At 47.1% G+C, this 15579-nt stretch overlaps 1 long non-coding RNA gene across 1 annotated transcript in view; it reads right to left on the bottom strand.

The window, feature by feature from the left end:
• Nucleotides 1-7713: 7713 nt before the first annotated feature.
• Nucleotides 7714-15579, bottom strand: part of LOC123849660 (uncharacterized) — a 30465-nt gene continuing 22599 nt past the window's right edge. Inside the window, exon 5 of the long non-coding RNA XR_008506714.2 lies at nucleotides 7714-9441. This is a non-coding gene — a long non-coding RNA (uncharacterized LOC123849660). The remainder of the gene's footprint in view (nucleotides 9442-15579) is intronic.

The following is a 15579-nucleotide window of genomic DNA, read 5'->3' as shown; positions in this document are numbered from 1 at the left end:
TAGGTAACAAGAGCTTTGTCCTTGTCTTCTAGCTTCTGTCCTAGGGCTAAGCTTCCCAGCAGGACAGAAGTCGTTCTAGAGCCTACGGAGCCCCTATGCTTGGTAAGGATTAAGTAGAAAGGTCATGTGTTTTCTTTTTCTCTCCAGCCCATCTTCCCTCACAGAATGAAGGCAAAATCCTAGGATGGTGCAAGCAAGAAGAGAAGCGAAGCTCTTGCAGTGTGTGTGTGTGTGTGTGTGTATGTGTGTGTGTGTTTCTGCATATTGCCAAAGAGCTCAGGAATGCTCCTTCTCTGAAATCTTGATAGCATTTAGAGCTGAGCCACATATTAGTTTGAGCTGTTACTTCTCTTTCTATGGGTGCAACTTATTTCCATAGCAAAATTGCAATCTTCTTGCACCCAGGGAGCACATCTTTAAGAAGAGACTGGTAGAAAACTGGTGTATTATGTTTGTCATAGGTGTGCAATGCTGTAGTGTGTTCGTAACATGATAGAGTTAGCTGGTCCTCTATGGAACATTCCCGTTCTAGTTGCTTGCTGCTTCTTTGCTATTAGCGTACTGTGATGAAGACCCTTGTACGTGAAATTTTGATGTCTTTTATCTATTTCCTTTTTTAATTTTTACAAATCTGGTTAGTAAAAATATGTTTTAACTTCGATTTCTTTGTTTATTGCGGGGTGAGTGTGTGATGCTCCATCATATATTAACAACCACGCACTAGGTCTGTTTCAAGATCTATTCCACTGGTCTGTTCACTGTTTCTTGTCTAAGTCTCTCACTTGAGATGTTTTGATATCTGACAGCAGAACTCCACCCTTACTTGTAAAAAGTTAGTTATCTTTACCGAGCCATTATTCTAGGTGGGTCTGAAAAGCCCACCTGAGTTTTTGTTGAAATCACAACCAGCCTAGATGCTGATTCGGAAGCATTAACTGCCCTACGGTAGTCTGCCTATCTCCCACCCAAAAGAAGATTTCCTTTCTTTACGTTTTCCGCCATAAATTGTAGTGAAGATCTGCTGTTTTCTTCCTGTGGTTTCTTCATATATATTGCTAGAGATTTTCTTAGTTATTTTTTTGCTTAGGTTGTTATGGTGAATAGTATCTTCTTTTCCTTTCTTTTGTTATATGAAATATTTTAAAAATATGGTCATTTAGCTACTTTCCTTTATTGATTCTAGGAGATTTTCAATTGATTTGCTTACATTGTCTGGTTTTATAATTTTGACATCTATGAATAATAATCATTCTCTTTGTTTCTAAAGACTTATTTATTTATTATTTGAGGGAGGGGAGGGACAGAGAGAGAGAGAACCTCAAGCAGACTCCCGGCTGAGTGCAGAGCCTGGCACGAGGCTTCACGCAGGGCTCGATCTTTCGACTGTTTGACCTGAGCCGAAATCAAGAGTTGCACGCTTAGCCAACTAAGCTACCCAGGTGCTCCTCTTTTTTTTTTTTTAATAATTATACTTCTTATTCTGTTCCATATCTTTCTTTCTTTTTAAGGCTTTATTTATTTATTTCACAGAGAGAGAGACAGCGAGAGAGGGGAACACAAGCAGGGGGAGTGGGAGAGGGAGAAGCAGGTTTCCTGCTAAGCAGGGAGCCCAACTCAGGGCTCGATCCCAGGATCCTGGGATCATGACCTGAGCCAAAGGCAGACGCTTAATGACTGAGTCACCCAGGCGCCCCCCCATATCTTTCTTATTGGTTAAAGTTTCGACAATGTTAAATAATAATCACATGAGCCAAGATGTATGTTGTAGCATTATTCATATGAGGGGAAAGCCAATACCTTCTAAAAGTTTCCTTCGATTCAAAATTCACTTAAGATCATGTTCATTTTTAGGATTATCACCAAATTGAGGAAATCTCATATAAAGTCTATTTCATATATTAGCTGCAAGATGTTTTTTTCTCTTATTCTTATTTTATTGAAGTTGCCTATGGCCTTTTCTCAGGAGACGAGTGGCTTTGCACATGGAGGATATCTGTGAATGTTTATTGGATCAAAGACGCCTCATACTGGCCGTCCTCCTTGGTCTCGCACTGATTCCAGGCCAATGAATAGTTGCTTCAATCCCAAAAAACAAAACTTTAACTCACTCAAAATTTTCAGACACAGGATTCCAGAGAGTGCCAAGATGGATCTTAGGAAAACCGTTTCACAATGGGGTGAAGAGCCACGAAGTCAGGGCTCATTTTCCTTAGCTGTAAGATGTGGAAGATTTCCCACATGCTGGCTTCTGCCTCTGTGTATTTAAAAACTTGCTTCTCCTTTTACCCACATACTCCTGGTACTCGGCATTCTGGGACATGTTCATGCCTTAATACGACCTCTGGCCCTGCCTCTTTGCCTCAGGACACCAGGTGAGTGGGCAGAGTGGGTAGAAGGAATATTCCTGGAAGCCATTTCTATCCCAGGAAAGCCAGGAGTAACCTCAGCGGCCATGGCAGTGACTGAGAACCACATATATACATCATGTTGTTTCACCCAGACTAATGCATTTGCAGCTCAACTCCCCATTAGCCCAACCCCCCAGTGCTCACGTCTATTCCAACACTACCCCAGAGGCAAGGGGGAGTGAAGTCAGGGTGGACAAAGAGATTAGCATAACTGATCATAAAAATCTTGTTAAAATCTTGTACTTTTTGCAAATTTTACCAGATGTCGAATGCTGCGCTCTGCACGAGGGTGCTCTAGGAGGCGCCATTCCCCTCGTGGGCATCATGGAGGTGCATATTCATCACCACAATTCTCCGGTACTTGGCATTCAAGGGTCTCTTTCTAACTGAATTAGAGTTGTCTGAAGAATTTTGACTGATGGAAATAGTCTTGAGGAGGGGAGAATATGTCTTCGTCTTTCACGCAAAGGCTCTGTATGGGTCAGGGACAGTCCTGGTTGGGGGGTTCTGGACGTTTTCAGCCTATTAAAGTTCTGCCTTGGGCTTATTTATAGTCCCTACTCCACACCAGTGTGGTGGAGAGTGGTCATGGTTCCACCTCATGGTTTAAGAAAGAGCCAATGCCCAAGGCCCTCCAGCCCCGAAGGTCCTTCCAAGTTGTTTGTTCTTTCCCTGCATTCCCATGTGCCCTGACTCCATCCAGTTCTATGGGAAGCTGGAGGGCAAATGATTTGGGTTTGGGGGGCAGAAGGACATGCAGTAGAAACCTGACTCGCCTTATTATGACCACCCATCTATAGGCAAGAACTTAACCTTCTGTTCTGCTTCTCTAAAATGAAGGTAAATGCAAATAGTATTTACTTCAGAGTAGTTGGAGGATTTACTTTTTTTTTTTTCCTGTAAAGTACTTAACACAATTCCTGACCTGAATGAACTCTCAACAAATGGTGTTATTATTATTTCCATCATTCGCTCCTGCTTTCCAAATGCTGGCTCTTTGGAGTTCTTTGCCTTTCCCATCCCCCTGGTCTGTGATCTCTCCCTACTCTGAGGCTCTTCTTTCTAGAGCATCGATTGCACCTTATTTCATGTGTTTTCTCCCCTGATGGATTTTAAGTCCCCTGGGGACTTTGTTCCATAAGCCTTTGTTTCCCCCAAAGGACACAACAAGGTCTTCTCACGGGTCAGAACATTATTGCTTTTGGCCAAAGCTATTGCAGAACTGACAATCACTGGGTCTTCAAAATACAACATAAGATGAATGTACAACAAAATCAATGTAGATATTTCAGGGAAAGTAAAAACAAAGTGTTAGTATTTGTTTCATGAGGTGAATCATCAGGCAAATGCACAGGGTTCTTTTTTTTTTTTAAGAGGCTTTAGCTCAGTTTTGTTGAAGGGAATGTGCACAAATAGAGAAATTTGAATCATTCCATGAATTGGAAATGTAATTTTTCCTTCTGTGTTCAAGAGCTTAGACTTGTAGGAGTCCCAGAAACATCTGCCATAATGGTTACCGTTAAATGGTGGGGAAGGCAGGGGTGAGGGTGGGCGATATTCACCCCAGTGTTAGCTCAGGTTGCTCATGGATACTCTCAAGTAGACGGGGGGATATGGTTTCTCTGTTTTCTGATATCTGCTGACATGGTTTGGGCATCACTTGCCATCACTTCTCCATCACACATAGTCATTCATGTTCACCCGGGATCTCTCCAAACTGCTATTCTGGGCTCTCCTCTTCGCTTCCCGTGAATTCCACATACCAGCCTATCTGGACATCCTGCCCTTTTCCTCACAGTCTCTTCCTGGTGTTCTCCCTGACCTGACCCTCCACCCTCCTGTCCTGACAACATTTTCTCCTCCCACCCCCACCCAGCTCACCCAACTGTTGCAACTGTCTCATCCTTCAAGGTTTATATTCCACTCCAACCACCTCCAGGTAGAATTAACTGCCCTCCTGAGTGATCTCACAACACTTCGTTCAAGCCTTCATGACCTCACTGGCCGTGCTCCTCAGTCTTCTCTGCCAGACCCTCCATACCCATCTGTCGCCTGGATGCTGGAGTCCTTGGTGCCATTCTTCTCTGCTCTCTCTGCACTCTCTCCCTCAGGGATCCCATCCAGAAGTATGACATTAATAGCTTCAGTATGCGGTGGCTTCAGATTTATTTCTGCAGGTCTTGCCAAGCCCCAGGCTTGACTCCACAGTCACCCTCTCTGATCTTCGCTTGGATGCTAATAGGCACCTCAGACTCAACGTGCACCGAACGATCTCTTGATTTCACCTGCTCAAACCTGCTTCCCACTGGAGGAAAAGAAACCAGCTTCGGTCAGTTGCTCAGGCTAAAAACACTGGCCTCCTCATCCTTGATACAGCTCTTTCACATCCCTCATCCACTCCATAAACAAATCTTTGGCTCTTCCTTCAGATATTTCCATGATCCTATTTCTTATCATTTTTTCTGCTCCTCGGTCCAACTTGTCTCCCTGAATTCATTCTCGCAGACTATTCTCACAAAGCAGCCAGAGGGAACTCGATAAAATGAAAATTTGTGTATGTCAGTCCCACTCAAATCCCTCTAACGGCGTCCCGCCATATGCAGAGAGAAATCCACAGTCTTTCCTTCTCACGAGACACTACAGACTCTGGCCTCTGGCCCCCTCTCCTTGCCGCGGGCCCGGTCACACTGGCCTCTGGGCTCTTCCTTGAACACACCAAGAACACACCTGTCTCAAGACCTTTGCACTTTGTTTTCTCTGCCTACTTTCATGTTTTTGCTCACATGTGCCTCCTCAGTGAGGCACTCACCGATCACCCCCTTCGAAGCAGCAGCTCCCCATCCGTACCCAACACTAGCTCTGTCCCCTGCCTTACTTTTCTTCACAGCATTTTCCTGAAACGATGTGTTCCCTTGTGGAACTGCTCATTATCTGCTGCTCCCACAGGGATGGAAGCTCCCTCAGAGCAGGGACGTTGTCTGTTTTCGTCACTGCTGTGGTCCTGCACCTCAAACAGCACCAAGCACATAGTAGGTCCTCAGCACATTTGGTTTGTATATGAATGAATGAATGAGCCTGTATCTCAGCCTGTCTCATATCATAGCCTTTCTTTTCTTTCTTTCTTTCTTTTTTTTTTTCTTTTTGCACTAGCCTGTGTCTTCCCTTTACTCCCCCAGCAATTTGGGGAGCAGAGACCATTTCTTATTCCCTTGAATTACCCATCTGTTCACTTGGCCCTTGGTCCATGCTTGTGGACCTGAGGTGGAAAGGCCTGTGTGAGCTCATGAAAGGTAAGATTAACTGGGCGAGTGCGCTCCCGTGACTACTGGAACTCTCTCCACGGCTAGGTACCGTTGGGCTGTCCCCTTGAGAAGACGATGGCACATCTGTGGAGGAACCTGGCTCTGCAAGCTTCTTGCAACAGTGGCTGAGCCTATTGAAGGCCCCCGATACTGCTGTCACCTGACCCGACTGAACAGGGATTCCCTCCGATGACCAGCCAAATGAGAAAAGATGAGCATATCCTTTCATAAAAGTGAAATGTGGGCAGCATCTTCCCCTCAGCTCTGGCTGTGGGTGACCCGCAGTGAGAGGACAGGAGGGGGGGCATCAGTGAAGGCACCCTGAGGTGACTGTGGCCGTGCCCAGTGCCAGGGGCCCCTCGAAGGACTTCCCACCCATCATTCAGCAGGACCCCACCCTGGGAGACAGGACGGGGAGCGGCCCGCTCACGGGGGTGCCATCACACAAAGACTCCCCCAGCCACGGACCACATCACTGCCGGCAGTATGGCCCAAGTCCCCAATTTCTTCTCTAGTCAACCCCAGTTACCATTTCGTTTTTCCCTGCCGACCATGCTCCACCAAGTAAACACAAAGCTATAAATCTTCGTCAGGACATCTGGGTGTGCAGCACCTAAGCAACCCTGACGCTGATTCCTTAAGAAAACTCATTTCTTGTAATGTGAGCCCTGCTGAGGATGGCCATGTCAACTTATTAGACTTTTTACTTGGCCGTATTGATTCTGCTCTACCCCTATGTGGCCCATAATGCTGGCTAATGTTATTGACGAGCCATCAGTCTTGTGGAGAAGTGTGGGGCTTGCAGCTCTTTCTGAACCACAAAAACCTATTGGTGGACAGTGATGGAGAGAAGGAGGAGGCCACGAGTGGGGCTCTCAGGCCAGCTCCGTGCAGGCCCGGGTACTTTAATGAAAGACATTCTCTCGGTGGCAAGAGACAGATGCAGCTCTCCAGAAGCCATTTATTTATGAAATAATTATGAACGCACAGTTGAATCATGGATTTTCATTACCGTGTGTGCCCAACACTCTTTCTTGATTCATATTTTGTTGTAAATGGAGTGCTGTTCGTTACAGGGCGGGGGGGGGGGGGCAGGCAGAGGCGGGAGGGCAAGGGGGCACCTTCAGGCAGGAGTCCTGGGATATGTTTTCTCTCTTCCACTGGAGGCACTGCCTGTCCTCCCCCTCCTACCACTGTGTGTCCAAGCTGGGCCAGTGCTGTCCCCTGAGGGAGCTCAATTCTGATCTATTCTCACAAGGGACCAAGTTTTTTGACCCCGCAAGTCTGTTTCACTCAAAGAAACTCAGCTCTCAAGGGCCAGCAAAGGTAGAGCCTTACTGACTCGATGGGATACTACAAACAGGCATGACTACAGAAGATGCCCACTTTCCAAGCTCCTTACCTATCAGACCCTCTTATCTGGGGAAATTTCCTACCCTTTCTACAGGCTTCTGTTTTATTTTTATTTTTATTTATTTTATTTTTTAAAAATTTATTTATTTGAGAGAGGAGGGAGAGGGGAGAGAGAATCTGAAGCAGACTCTGCGCTGAGCACAGAGCCCAGTGTGGGGCTCGGTTCCATGACGGGCGAGATCATGACCTGAGCGGAAACCGAGTCGGATGCTTAACTGACTGAGCCACCCAGGCGCCCCCACAGGCTTCTGTTTTAAAACACCATAGGCTGGGTGGCTTAAAACCAGACATTTCTCACAGTTCTGGTGGCTGGGAAGTCCAAGGTCAGGGCGCCAGCAACTTCAGTGTTTGGTGAAGGCCCTTTTGCTGGCTCGCGGGCAGTAACCTTGCTGTGCCCTCATGTGGCATGGTCTCTTCCTGTCCTTATTAAGGCACTGTTCTCATCACGGGGCTCACCTTAAAATAAGGAAAAAAGAAGAAAAAAAGGACTCCCGACCTCACCAATCCCTGGCTCCTTCAAAGCGAAGAAACTACCTTTGACTCTTCGGCTCATCATCTGCTCCCACCTCTCATGGTTGCTCTGACCGGAAGGGAAACCTCAGTGTGTCTCATGCTGTGTGTATCTATATCAATATGAATCCAATACCAAGTCCAGTACCTTGATGGTGAAAAATGTAAATTAAGGGCTGATACCCAGTTTTCACGCTTTGTGTTGGTATTAGGGAAACAGAGTAACCAATTGGATCAATCCTGGCAAAGCTCGAGTGGAGAATTTCTAGAGTCTTGAGGTAAGTGAAGTTGGCTGTGGGATTTATTTCTAGCAGGGCTGCTGCACAAGCAAATGATCAAGGCACGTGTTCTAGCAGTTTCTGTGCTGGTTAATGGGTGCAAGTCTTCCATAGCCCCCTCCTGGTGGTCTTCCCAACACATTCCTTCTTTGCCTCACACCACAAATCTTCATGTGTTGTCTTCCTACTATGCTGTGAGCCCCTGGGGAGGCAGGACAGCATCCTGGCAAATTTGAATCTTGGTACATAAAAGGCACTTCATAAATGCTTGCAAATGAATGAAGGTATCTATTTTATTATTATGTTTAGGTTTTTTTCATCAGAGGCTCTAACCTCCAACTGTTCGCAGCTCAGCCCTTCTGGAAAGTCTAGTTGGTCTAAAATATCCTTGGGCACAGAATATGCATCCACTGGCGATTTTTAAAGTCTTTATAAAGCAGTAGAAGTCCTTCCTCCCTAAGAAGACCTAAACTGGACGCCCAGAGTATGAAACAGATCAACCTGGAGCTCATTTGGAGGAGGAGAAATGGGGCGATAGTAAGAAGAGGGATCAGGAAGAGGCCAAATCTTCCCAAGGCTCTGCTCACCTGCACATGTCTGAAGGCAGAGGGGCAGGGGGTGGTGAATATGGGGAGACCAGAGATGTGTGGGGTGGTCACCCCATCCCCGAACCTCCTTGTTCCCATCACACACACACTCTCACATTTAACACAATCATACACACACACACTCGTACCAGACTCAATCCCATGAAGGGAAAAGAAAAAACAGAACAATTTGATTTCAGCACTTGACAGGATGGTCCTTGCCTTTCCGCAGACCAGAGAAGTGTCACAGATGTCATTGCTCTGTCATCTCCTGCAAGCTGGTCTTCTAACTCAAACCTTTGGGGCAGCTGTTCCACTATGCTCGACGCTTCCTGGATCCGTTATCAATTAGCTGGGTGACCTTGGGCAAGTTACTTACCCTTTCATTCCTCATTTCCTTCCAGTCTGAAATGGACACGATAATATTACTTGTTTCAGAGGTTTGTTGAGAGGATTAAATGATTTAATGGATGTAGATGTTTGGAATTACGCCCAGCACAAAATAATCCTGTTTGGTGGTATTTCAATCCTGCGTAGCTCAACAAGGGAGGTGTTTTTTTTTTTTTAGATGAGGAAACTAAGATTCAGGGACAAATGATTTACCCAAAGGCTCTCAGCTACCAAGTCTCAGAGTGGGGCTCACTTCCAGCCACACCGCCTCCGGTCCGCTGACACCTCGGAGTCTTCTGAATCATCTCGAGCCCATGACACCTGCTGAGCCCTTTGCCTGGAGTCTGCTGTCTCCTCTTAAAGTCACTGCCACCTGTGTTTTCACCCTCTGTGAATGTTTGGTCCCTCCAGACTGAGTCTCACTGTTTACCTCTGTGAGGTCAAGTACGATCCAGGCATCAGGCTTTCTGGGTAGCCCACGGGTCATCACCTTGATCACTGAGGTTGGGTTGGGCCACGTAGGGTTTGGTGGCCTTGGGGTATGTGCTGCATCCTTTAGAAAAGGGATTTCAAAAATAGATAGAGTCAATATATACCATTAATAGGAACGGCAAAGACTGCTGCATTCTTCAAGGTAATGACCTCCCCGAGGGCGAGGAGCGTTACTGCTTAATCACCTCCTACGGACTCATGGGCACATTTCGTCTTTAATCAGTCTTTTTTTTTTTTTTTTTTTTTTAGCTAATGGCAGCAAAACTAAGACCTTTCCAACTTTCATTTTTTTGCTTTTGAAAGTATTCTTTTTCCTATGGCAAAAAAAAAAAAAAAAAAAGAGGACCATTCAGAAAAATATATTTTTATTTTGCACTGAGAACTTTGGGATCACTGGGGGAATAAACAGAGCATCGTGGTGAGTGGGCTGGCCCTGAAGATGGTCACCCACGTTAACACGCACACCTCTCCATTCAGTGCTGGCAAAATCGATGCGGTCCCTGCCCTTAGAAAGTTCTGCAAAGCGGTAGAGGCCCCTAGTCTGGGGGAAATGGGACCTGAATGCCTGAAGCCCCTCAGTACCGCCCAAGGCAGGGTTTATGTCTAACTGGGGCACCCCTGGGGCAGTCTGAGAAGGGGGAGGTCGGTTTGTGGTCATCCAGGGGTAAGCGTGGAGGCTCTGGTTGGGTGGCGGTGATAGGAAAAGGAAAGAGGCCCTGAGGGAGCAACCTGTCCATCTCAGGGACCTGGAAGTCAGAGAGGGCATCCAGACTACGAGCCCCAGTTCCCCTAACACCGAAGTGTTACTGAGAGAGGTACAGACGCTAAGAGGGAAAGCCGGTTGGGCTGGGGCCAAATCATGTAGTTTGACACTTCTTGGTTTGATACAGTCCGATGCCAAGTGGGAGGGTCCTGGGGGCGGCTATAGATCAGAGATTTGCTGATGTGATCGCGTCAAGAGAGTCCTGGGCTGCGTGCGGGATGAGCCCACGAAGAACACAAAGAGCCTTCGGAGGGGTAGCAGGGCAGGGGTGTGTGGCACCAGGCGACCCATCGGAGGGCAGGCTTTGCAGGGGAGTGTGTGTTCAGTGGGGACACATGCCCCTGAGAGGCCTGGAGGGTTAAGGATTAGAAAATAGTCATTGGGTTGGAGGTTAGGGTTTTTCTGAGGACCTTTGAGAGCATTTTCAGTAGAGCCATGAGGTGGAAATGGGAGAGAGGAAAGCCATCCCTGAAGGAAATAACCACTTCTAGGTCCAAAGGTTTGAAACAGAAGAGGACATAACGCCGCGGGATGCAGGCTCCAAGGGTCAGTGCGGTCAAGGGCAGCCTCTTCATAGAGCACCAACGCTGAGTGTTTGCATCCAATGGAAGTGAACCAGAGGAGCATGAGGATGAGGGAGGGAAGACCGGGGGTGTGCAAAGGTGAGCCACGAAGAAAATCCCTCTAAGATTTTGATGGATGAGCGGAAGGGGTGACCTCAGCAAAGAGGAAGGAGACGTGTGGATTATGGGGGAGTGTGAGGTTGACTGATGGAGGAGAGGCAGGAGAGGAGGCTGGAGGATGAAACTTCCTGTACCACGTGACCATGGCTTTCTCCAAAGCAAGAGGTCAAGTCATTGCCGGCAGGAAATTCTAAAGGGGAGGGGTGACCACTGGGGGTGCAAGAGAGGGTGCTTCCAGGGCTCTCCCCGCAAATGTCAGTCAGAGCTACCAAACCACTTGCCTTCCTGAGGAGTCAGAGCCCTTTCTTGGACCCTCTATGGGCCCCCTTAAAAGGAGAGGTTGGAAGCAGAAGCCAAAGTAGCATTTCTCAACATAGCTGAGGGGATCAAAGCAGGGGTCAGCGAGGGTCTCCCAGGAGAGGAGGAGGTGCCCAGCTAAAATGGAGACATTTTCAAAGAGGAAGGCCCCAGGCACAAACACAGACCCACTCTAGGCACAGAGCCAAACAGCATCATAGGAGGGGATGCTGAAAAGGTAGAAGCAAGCAGGTGCGAAGAACCATGAGCTTCTTCAGATCAGTGAACTGAAGCTTTTGTCTAACAAAGCCCTGTGTCTAGTACCCACTCGTCCCCATGCACCAATGCTGGGACCCTGCGGCAGATGCAAGGTAAGGTATTTGCTCTGAATGAGAGGCAGGTGCTGTAGTAATAACAACAACAACAACAACAACAACAACACTTTTGGAGTGCACTGCTTTATGTCCTTTACATAAAACTTATTGACTTTATTTTATATAAACTTTACATTAAACTCATTGAACGATCCAGTGGGGTAAGTCCCGCTACCATCTCCATACTTCAGATAAAGAAACAGAATCACCAAGACATTCAATAACTTGCTCAATGACCCATGACCCTCCAAGGTCTAAGGTCTGGACCCAGGTAGTGTGATGTCTCATGGCTGACACTGTCAACATCCTTATCTCAAAGCTCCTGCTGAGTGCGAGGCGCTATACTCAGTGGTGGAAACCAAAGAAAAGGGATGAATTGGGTCTAGCTTCAGGTGGCTAGCAGGTTCAAGCAGGTCTGGGCTACTACTATGAAATAGTAACTAATGACTTTCCCAGGATTTCCTATTTTCTGTTTATGCCATACACTCCCACCCCGATTTCTTGAATAAAAGAATGCATGAATGAAGACATGGATTTAAATAAGTGGATAGTTACTCATCATTTCTGGCCAGTTAAATGTGTAGGATTCATCAGTTTCCTGAAACAAAACAGAATGATCAAGTTTCCACCAGTAAAACTGGATTGAATTGTGCTCTTCCTGGTCCGTCTGCCTCCTTGGAGAGGCCACCTTCCATCATTGTCTCTGGGCTCATGGCACAACCCAAGTTAATGCCCATGGTGGGTGGTCCAGGCGGGTAGGATTCCGAAGTGCCTCCGCTCAGTTTGCCCCAAGTTCAGGTCCCCGACACTGTTCTCCTACTTCCTCCTGACACAGGTCACCTGGCGCCCTGATTCCTTCTCTGTATGCGCCTCCCTGCCCTAGTTCTGGCCTTGACATCTCTTGTCTGTACTACTGTAATAGTCTCTGAACAGACATGGGGTTTTCGAGTCAGATGGATCTGAATTTGATCTTGAATCTACCACCTGTTTGCAGTTTCATACTCGGGCAAATGTCTGGATCTCTCTAACTTCCGTTCCCTTACCTGCACACTTCGAAAACAATACTTTGCCTCGCACTTGATCACATCAAATGCCTACTACAGGTTCACCCTAGATGCTATTATAATTTGTGGGTATTATTGTTAGACCTCCCACCCCCAAGCCAGCCTACTATGGAAGATTAATCTTCCCTGAATCCAATTTTGATCATGTCATTCCCTATCCTGCGAAAGCTGCACTTGCCAATGGACAATGTTTGTAAGGGGAGTTACCTCGTTTTTCCTTTCTGGATGCCAGAATCTTGACTCCAAGAGTCAGGTGCCTCCTACACAGCCCACTCTCTCTATAAAAATGCCTGGAGAGGTTCTTCAATTGACAAAGACAATAAAGACAATACAGGGGTTTGTTAGTCAAGGTTGAACCCACTCAATGGGGTGAGACCAATATAAGTTTCACTGTACAGTCAGGTTATGCATACTTATGTGATGGGATAAGAATTTTTAGAAAATGTCAACAGAATTTTCTCCCTGTGATAATTCCTCTGGCCCTTTGCCCCCTTCAATTAGGCTAGTCATTCTGGATTCATTCCCTCGGGAAAGAATGTGATAGGAGAAAGCGGAGAGAAGGGGGACCTCTCAAAAGCCTTTGAGTTCCAAAGGCTGAACCCCTATGGACAAAAGACAGAGGAGAAAGTCGCGATTAAGAACAAGATTTTCTGGATTCTATCCTGCTAGAAAAATCGCTGGGATTAGGGAAAAGAGAAAAGGGTAGGGACCAGGGAGGGGGGTGCCGTAGCTCAGCTGCCCCGTACGGTCAGCCTGCACACTGCTCCCCATCAGCCGCAGTCCCAGCCCTCTGTTAGCTCTACATCCTGCCATCTACTGAGGACTTCCCTTCACAGCAGCTGGAATGTTTTTGACCAATCCATGAGAAGGATGCTCTTCTTCGCTCTGAGACTTTGCTTCAGCCCATTTGACTAACTCCGTGGGAACTGCCCTCAAGTTCTACTTGGCCAACAGTGGTTTGGAAAGACCCTATTATAATTGTGTATTACAAACCGAATCACATGCAGCAGGGCTCTGGTTCATACTAAGTATACATGTCTCTATTCCAGTCAGACATGAATTTATCCCCTTCAAAGAACGAAGCTATAATAGCGAGGTAGAGGGGAGCGGGGTTCTTTTTGAGATGGGGACCCTGCTTGGGCTTGATGCCTCTTGGTATTGATGCCACATAGATGGTAACACAGAGGGTAAATTTCTGATATAATAGAAGGAGGTTCTTGCTCCTTCCCTCCTGTCCTGGTGTTCTCTCTCCAGTGCCACCTTCTGGGCTGGGACTTCTAGAGGGAGGGTGGGTGCTTCTAGAGGGGTGGGTAGGAACATAGCCAGATCTAGTTACCTGGGAGAGGCTATCAGTGGGTTCAGACACCCCATGAAGCCTTCTGGGGTAGACTGTTCCATCAATGGCCCCCAGGAAACCACTTTCCTGTGTGGTCCCCTCCCCTATGGACTCTGGGCTTGGCCACGTGACTTGTTTGGCCAATGAGACATTCGAAAGCATGACGTAAGCAGACACTGGATAAGCTCTTGCACAAGTGGTCCCCTTGGGACCTTCCTCTGGGAAATTGGCTACTCTTTGGTAAGGAAGCCAATGCAGACTACTGGAGGAAGAAAGGCCCCGTGGAGGAAAATCAAGGCATACCGGCTCTCATTCGGCACCAACAACAAGCCATGTGGACAACACCTTCGTGGACGTTTCCCCACCTGAGAGCAGCAGCTGATACACAAGGGACAGAGTTGAGTTATCCTGCCTGAGCTCTCTTCAAGTTGTAGAATCATAAGCAGGTAACCGTTGTTGTCATCTCGAGCCACTAAGTTTGGGGTAGTTTGTTGTACAGCAAAAAGTAACAGAAATATCTTCTTTCTGAGGGACGCTTTCCTGTCCAATTGTGGGGATTTCCCACAGGGCAGGGACCTTATCCATTCTGATCACCTATATCCTCAGCCCCTAACAGCCTGTAATAAGTGTCCAGTAAATATTTCTGGAATTCACGACATGAAACCAAGCACACAGCACTTACACAGCATTACAATGCTCTTTATCCTGTCCTTCTAAAACCAGGAGCTTCTGAGCCTTGAAGCTTCTATTTATTGTAAATGAATCGTGGGTACATTTCTAAGAGATCTATATGTGTGTGTAATGGTTGGTTAATAGGAATTTGACTACTATTGGCTATGGACCTTTGGTTAGCTGAAAACTGAAAACAAGGGATGATAACTACCCTTACATTCCAAAGATTGGTGGTCAACACATTTGCAGCACGTGCTGAGATGACAACAATCTTTTCTGACACCCTATTCCATTCTTTGCCTCCCTTCTATATAAGAAGAAGACAGGCACTAGAAATCCGTAACTAGAAATCTGGCTAGAAGCTGGAGCCAGGCAGCCTGAGTTTGAATCCCCACTTGGCCACATACCAACTGGGAGACTTGGGCCAAGTTACGTCACCTCTCTGTTCTTCCATTTGCTCATCTGTAAAACAGGGGTGACGATACCATCTACCTCACAGGGACGCTGTGAGGATTAAGTAAATCACTGTAGAGAGGCTAGGCAGCTCTGTGTATGGAACCCCGAGAACAGTGCCCAGCTCACAGTAAGGGCTGATGTCAGCTATCATCAGTGTCATCAGGGCGAATGAAGAGCTCTTTGAAAAAAATTGGCTGTTGGGGAGGGGCATACATTTCCTGGTGGGAGAACCCCAAGTTTGGGGCTGTTTGCCAGAGGGGAGTTGACATATCATTTATTGACTGTTGGACTGAAGAAACATCCTGACCCTTCCTGAGCTTCTCTGGGAGGGGACATAGTGAGAGAATTCTTTAGAAAATTTAACTGGCATCCCCCGGCAGGTGGAGGCACCAAGAAGGGAAAAGTCCGAAGGGGTGAGGCTGGTAGAGTGAGGAGAAAGGCCTGAGGTGGCCTATGCACCCCTCCAGGGTTGGAGAGGTGAGGATGCTGAGCTTCCCACCAGCTAAGTGGACAGTCGCTCGAGGAGACGTGGGAGAGGAGGTGAAATCATGGAG

This window comes from Mirounga angustirostris, unplaced genomic scaffold (genome assembly GCF_029215605.1).
Source record: "Mirounga angustirostris isolate CCGP_5_RB_7025 unplaced genomic scaffold, mMirAng1.0.hap1 SCAF_15, whole genome shotgun sequence".
NCBI classification, from domain to species: domain Eukaryota; kingdom Metazoa; phylum Chordata; class Mammalia; order Carnivora; family Phocidae; genus Mirounga; species Mirounga angustirostris.
The sequence above is the reverse complement of the archived record's forward strand: the minus strand, read 5'-3'. Positions and strand labels throughout refer to the sequence as shown.